Genomic DNA, 6,814 nt, shown 5'->3' on the forward strand with positions numbered 1-6,814 from the left:
AGCAGGTGGTTTTGTGGTTAAGACTGGGTAGTTCAATTCCCAAGCCTTGGTTTGAAAAACATATTTGGTACATGTAAATATCAGTAGAAGGGACTGTGGTGTGGCCATACCCCCTGGGATGATGATTTCTCACTTAACTTCTCTCTCTATCTCTGTCTCTGGTGAGCACACAAGTTTAATAACAAAACGAAAAAAAAAGACAAAAAACAAGGAGTCGACAAAGAAAAATTTCAAAATCATCCAGTAAATACATTTAGATGTCCTTTTTTTAAAAATATGAATGGACTCTTTTCAACTATTTTTCTTTCATGGTTGATTAAAAGCTAATAAATAAAATCAAGTTCATGTTTATATTTAATTTTATGACACTTAGGAAAAAAAGAAAACTTGGAAATCTTAATAGAATTTTTAAATTAAGTTTTATTTTGTTTTTTTACAGCTCTTCCCTCTCATTACTTAGAGATGTACTAGAATATATTGCCTGACATAACTAACAATATAAATTTTTTGTAAAATTTTTTGAGAGATTTTTGCTATAGAGTGCATGCGCTAGTAAGAGAGACAGGATAGAAAAAGAGACTGAAAGTGAAAAACCACTCCCCATGGTGGTGGCTATGTTACAATCCCTTCTCCTCCATTCTCGTATGGAATTCTTGAGCACACATGCATCCATGCCCAGCATGATTTAAGCTGCAGAGTCCAGGATTCTAACCATGGTCGACTGTTTGGGAGGCCATCAGTGTATCCATTATGCTACATGCTGGACCCAAATGATATGAATTTTATTATCTCAGTAGTTATTTGTTTTTAAAATGAAAGCATCAAAAGAAAGGCACTGGTTGAATATTTTGATATTACCATTATTGGCATTTTCTCATTTGTATCTTCTATGTGAGAGCACAATAGAGACAGAGATATAGGCACCCCCAAAAAGGATTCCATACCACAGTCTACTGCCAGTCTCAGTCGCTCCACATCATGGGCACACACTTGCCCATCATGCTCAAAGAGGTCCCACGACTTGGAACCAGCAGTTAGTGTAATGGCTATGTTGCTGGACTCCCACGTAGTCGACCGCGGTTCGCATCCCGGACCCGGTGGCTTAAAACTCACGCCAGGCGTGTGTGCGCATGTGCCCAAGATCCCGAGAAGAGAATAGAGGAGAAGGGATTGCGGCATGACCATCCCCCCTGGAGGGTGATTTCTCGCTTTCTGTCTCTATGTCTCTCTCTGTCTGGTGAGCCCACGTCCCTATAGCGAAAACCTCTCCCCCCCAAAAAACAAAAGAGGTCTCACGACTTGATTTTAGGACTGTCTCTATGATGAGTCCAGTTGTATTACTGCTTAACCACTACCTGGCCCTAGGTTTTTAAATTTAAAAAAAATTTTTTTTTAGAATTATTTATTTATTTAATTTTTTCCCTGAAACTTTTTTCTAATTAATTAATTTACATTCATCCCTAAGCATCACCACAGCATACAAAATGTGATTTTCCATCCAGAATATACTGCATAGTGGCATAATCATGCATGTTATCATCAATAATTTTTCACTTCTAGTTTCATATATATGTCTTCCATTCCTTCTACCCCCACATTTTATTGATCACACAGTTTTTAAAATAATCTAACTACTTCCATAGCAAGTTCAACTCATAATTTCAAGAAAAGCAGTTTCAAAATGCTAAGGTATTTTGCTTAAAAATTAAAGCCAGGAAACAGGTTAGGAGTCTGTTCAAATAGTAGGTACATGAACCTATCGACAGCTCAAGACAGGACACAAACCCTTAAAACTGAACAATAAAGCCTAAAGAAAAGCAGCAATATTTCAGTCAAAAGTCACAGAGTGCTATATCAAGTCTGGAGTTGAATATTATATCCCAGAATTCAATCATGAAGATCAAACCACAACACAAGGTAGGTTAAGTGCATGAGACTGAACTGGTGAAATGGCCCTAGTTTGTTTTTAAAATGTATTAAACATAAGCCATGTAATTAATTAGTTAATTTAAAATAACTTTCAATTTACGTGCATGAATTAATCAGAAGAATTTCTTTGTGATCTTACATGTTTTGAAATTTTGTTTTATAATCAGAAAATCAGATGAATTGCAGTATTGTTTCATCCTACATCTCCCATAGCATTTAATATTAGGAAGAGTGATGAAGATAAGGAAGGAGTTAAAATGTAGGAATGGTGAAAAATTGTAAGTCAGAGAAATATTTATGATTTCTAAAGTTGAAAGAATAGTAAAGTTAGAATATGTTGCTTACCTAGATTTCACTATGAGCTTTTTCAAACTCAGTTGCTGCTTTATGGTACAAGTCTCATTGAATTTGAATGTGAACTTTCATCTCTAAAACATTAGGGAGCAAAACCATGTGAATCTAAGGGACTACTAATAGGTCAGTGTCAATAATTATGTCCCTTATAATGTAATGTTAGAGTTTTCCATCAGATCCTAAAGGGAATTCCCTTTACTGATTTCAGTGTATTTTCGTAGAGCAAGTCGGTTCTAAAAATATGTTACCTATGGGGCCTTAATTAAAGATGCCCTAGTGAGATAATGAGGCTAAAGTAACTGATCTTCACTGAAGTGTATTTGCTGACCATCTTGGTGATTATTTGTAACTGACATACTTTTTACAACTCTGTTGTCCATTCTGTGTATAAAATTTAAAACATGGAGAAAATAGTCTTGGGCTGTTAGACACATTTCTAGAGAAAGTGAGATTAATGCTGTTCATGAAAAATAAATAGTATTTGGAGAGGAAAGTAGGAGGTGTAGTAGGTCTAGCCTGGGCCATCAGTTTCTTTATTCCCTGAGCTGACTTTATCCTCAGGTTCTACAATGTCCTCAGTGGAAATTAATATTATTATTAAGTCCCACTTAAGAATTACTGAAATCATTCTTCTTTCTTTTCTGTTCATATCAGCTACCCTCTAGGGTTCTTTCCACGGGTTGCTCCTTCTTCATACCTCACAGTCCTCTCAACTAAGCTATATCTTTATTTGTTAGCCTCTGTAACTGGTCACCTTTCTCCCATCACTACCACGAGCGTATGTGCTTTGAGGGAAGGAATTTCTTTCATATGCTCAAGAATTGTAGTTGTCAGGCTGGCAATGGCATGGTGTTTAAAGAATTTGACCCCCACATTGCTGCCCTTGGTTCAAGTCCTGGACCTGTGGTTTGCTTTCTCACTTTTTCTCTTTCTCTCTCTGGTCAAATTAAATAATTATAATTAAAAAAATAATAAAATTAAGTAAGTAATTTAAAAAAGATTCATAACTGTTCATTATTACTTTTTGAACTATTTTTGTTTAACTTTAGTCCTTATCATTTCTATTACTATTTTTAATTTGACCAGAGAGAGACAGAGAGAAAGGGAACATGAGAATCATATCACCAGGTCCGAGTCTGGAACTGTAGTCAGTCATGTGGGAGTCTAGTACTCTAAACTGTCATGCCACCCCCATTGTTACTTTTTTTTATTTTTAATTTTTAAAAGTTTTTATTTATTGCTTCCATGAGTTAGGGAAACAGAAAGACAGAGCCAAATTCATTGTTCTATTTTGGAATTCTAGATACTCTACAGTCTGCCTGTATCTTCTCAGTTTGCTTTCTTCATCATCTCAGGAAACTTGGTCATGCCCTTCCCTCTACTGTGAGCACTTTCTTTGTGTATTTGCGGGTAAAGTCTCTCTCACCTTTAACAACTTCTCTTTTTGTTTCCCATTTCAATTTTTATCATTTTTGAACTCAAATATGGTCTTCTCTATGAAGGGCTCTAATCTATTAAACTCTTTATTTTCATCTTCCTGATATACATAATATTTTCTTGCCACTAAGACATACTTGTCACTTTCAGGTTTGAAAGTAATGTCCTTTAATTAGGTATTTTTCTTTGAATATTCATAATTTAGATTAATTTATAGGTTTTTCTAACTTTTCTCAGCAAAGTGAACTAGATCATTAGTGCATACATACTCCATTGATTGCTAAAATTTTGATTCTTTACCTTCAATTATTTACAATTTACTAGTACATTGGGAAAGAAAATAGGTAGAGCATCAGAGTGATCATGGAGATTGGGATAAAAACGTCTGTTTAGAAAAGGACCTTGGGGCCAGCAGGTTGCATGATGGTTAAGGAACTGTACTCCCACATAGCTAACTGCAGTTCAAGTCCTGGAGCTGGTGACTTGGTGTCTCACTTTCCTTCTCTCTCTCTCTCAGTCTCTCTTTCACTCTCTCTCTGTTGAATGCATGTGCCTGTAGGAAATTAATAATAATCATAATCATAATGATAAATTAAATAAGAAAATAGACTGTGGTAAGGAGCTTCTCATATGACTGATAAGTAAGAAGATATATTGCTAATAGAAGTACAATGTAGGCTGTTATAAAACATAAACAAATTATATAAACATATAAGGAAGGAAGTGAATGGTAACCTGGAGAAAAAAGAAAGATTTCTTAATTGAAATGTCATTAAAGATGAACTTTGAAGGACAAGTAGGACCACATGATCAAAACCAGGAAGCTTGAAATGACAAGACCTAAAATAAAATAAGTAGTAAATCAGGTGGATGAAGCCTATGCCACATGATATTTGGGAGTACATGTGTAATGTGAGGAAAATGGGGAATTGGAATGGAAATTGTATTTTCCTGTTTTGTTTTCTATTCATAATTCTACTCAGCTTTCTGTTGGTATGTTGTCACCATCACTTCTAAATGTTAGTTCCAAAGCAATCTCATTATCTTCCTGGCCAAGGTGAAGTGTCTGGTGCTATTGCAAATTTCTTTGACGGGATCTCAGTCATTATCATTGTATACTTATATGTGTGAACTTAGAGTATATTAGAAACTTTTAATGAATTAGGTGTATTAGTACACTAAATACATTAAAAACATGAAAATAAAGACAATAAAGAATAAGACAATGTTATAATTTCATAAACATTCTATGCTAATTATATTAATTTTGAAATCTTAGCTTGTGTGATACATCATATAGAGAACTTGTTAAAATTTATTTCAAAACTTTTTAAATGTCTAGCATAGTTTATGAGAATCATATTTATAGCTATCCAAATAGGAAAAGATGCCCATTGTAAGTGGCCCCAGGACAAGAAAGGGTTCTCAATCAATTCAAAATTGTGTGGTAAGAAGTCCTGATATTTGGATCATTTCACCCAACAGATTTATGATATTTGATTTAGGTAAAAGGTAGAAAAAATGTGGAGTTTAGAAAGGCTGTGGAACATGCCAGAAAAAACTTTCTTAGAGAGAAGTGTATGGTGCTTGGTGTGTGTGTTTGCCAGAGAGACATAGAGAGAGGCAAAGAGATAGAAAGTGAGAAATCCCTTTCTATCCTCCCCCACCATGGGGTTTGCTATGCTCCATTCTTGTCTCCATTCTCCCTTGAAATCTTGGGCATGCAAACAGACATGCCGAGTACGAGTTTTAAGCTGCTAGGTCCGGGACTCAATCAACAGTCGACTACATGGGATTTCAGCAATGTAATCATTATACCATCTGCTTGTACCACCAGTAAGAGACATTTAACATAGATCTCAAAAAGTTTTGGAGCGGGACCAGCATTAGTGTAATGGCTATATTTCTGGACTCCAATGTAGTCGATCGTGGCTAGAGTTTTGGACCAGGTGGCTTAAACTCACACTTGGTGCATGTGCAAACATGCTTAATATCCTGAGAGGAGAATGGAGAGGGGATTACAGCCATCCCCCCAGGCTTCTTGCTTTCAGTATCTGTCTTTGTGGTCAGAGCACATGCCCTATAGCAAAGACCTCTCCAAAAAAAACAAAAAAAGTTTTGGAGCAATGCCTTACTCTACATAGCAGACAATTACAAACTTATTAAAAAAAAATAACTCAGTTGTAAGTTCTGACCCTACTAGAGGCAGAATTCCTGACCTTGAACCTTTGGGTGACCATGAGGCAATAATTGCCCTTCATAAGCTGAATATTGTCAAAGTACAAGGTTGTACCATACTGAGAGTAATCCATTGGAACATGATAGTGGCACATTCAAAGATCAAACCTGAGCAGGATCATAGGACATGATAAACTGCAGAAGCAAATAACCTAACATATAAACTAATGGTGGGCTTTGAATTTAGGGGATTTTAAATTAAAGGAATAACTGGATACTTAAAAGATGGCTTCCATCTCTTCACCCTTCCATTAAAAAATTTGACATCAATTATTGGCAAGAGTGTAGAGCAATAGAAACACACACACGTATATTTTCAATCTGCCAGGCGAGAGAGCTTAGAAACAATTACTAAAGAAGCAATCAATGAAATATCATCCAAATCCTGCTTTCTAATACCATACTCCACTTAAAAAGAATAAGGGCCTTCTGGAGAAATGGCTGATTTTAGAAAAAGTTTAGGAAATATGCAGGATGTGATAGGAGCCAGTAAAAAAATAAACATATGTGAGTCCATATAGGTGTAAAAAAATGATTGAATTCATAAGTAATTGGTAAAGGTAGACATATCTGTGATAAAGAATTCTAAATAATGTGATGCAGATACTTTGCCCACAAAGAGTTGGTGTACCATCTCCTTAAGTGTGGGCTATGTATAGTGACGTCCTTCCAAGGAGTGCAAAATGGAAAAGTGGGAGAAAGAGTAACTTTACAGTGTAGAAACCTTGTAAATTACCTCAACCAGTTATTCTAGATGATTTTTAAAAAATTTTAATGCATTTTTTTTAATTTCAAGAAAAACAATTATAGTTTTTTTTCCCCTGAAACTTTTTTTTAACTTAATTTACATTCTTTC

Source organism: Tupaia chinensis, unplaced genomic scaffold (genome assembly GCF_000334495.1).
Source record: "Tupaia chinensis unplaced genomic scaffold, TupChi_1.0 Scaffold142351_1, whole genome shotgun sequence".
Lineage (NCBI taxonomy): Eukaryota > Metazoa > Chordata > Mammalia > Scandentia > Tupaiidae > Tupaia > Tupaia belangeri.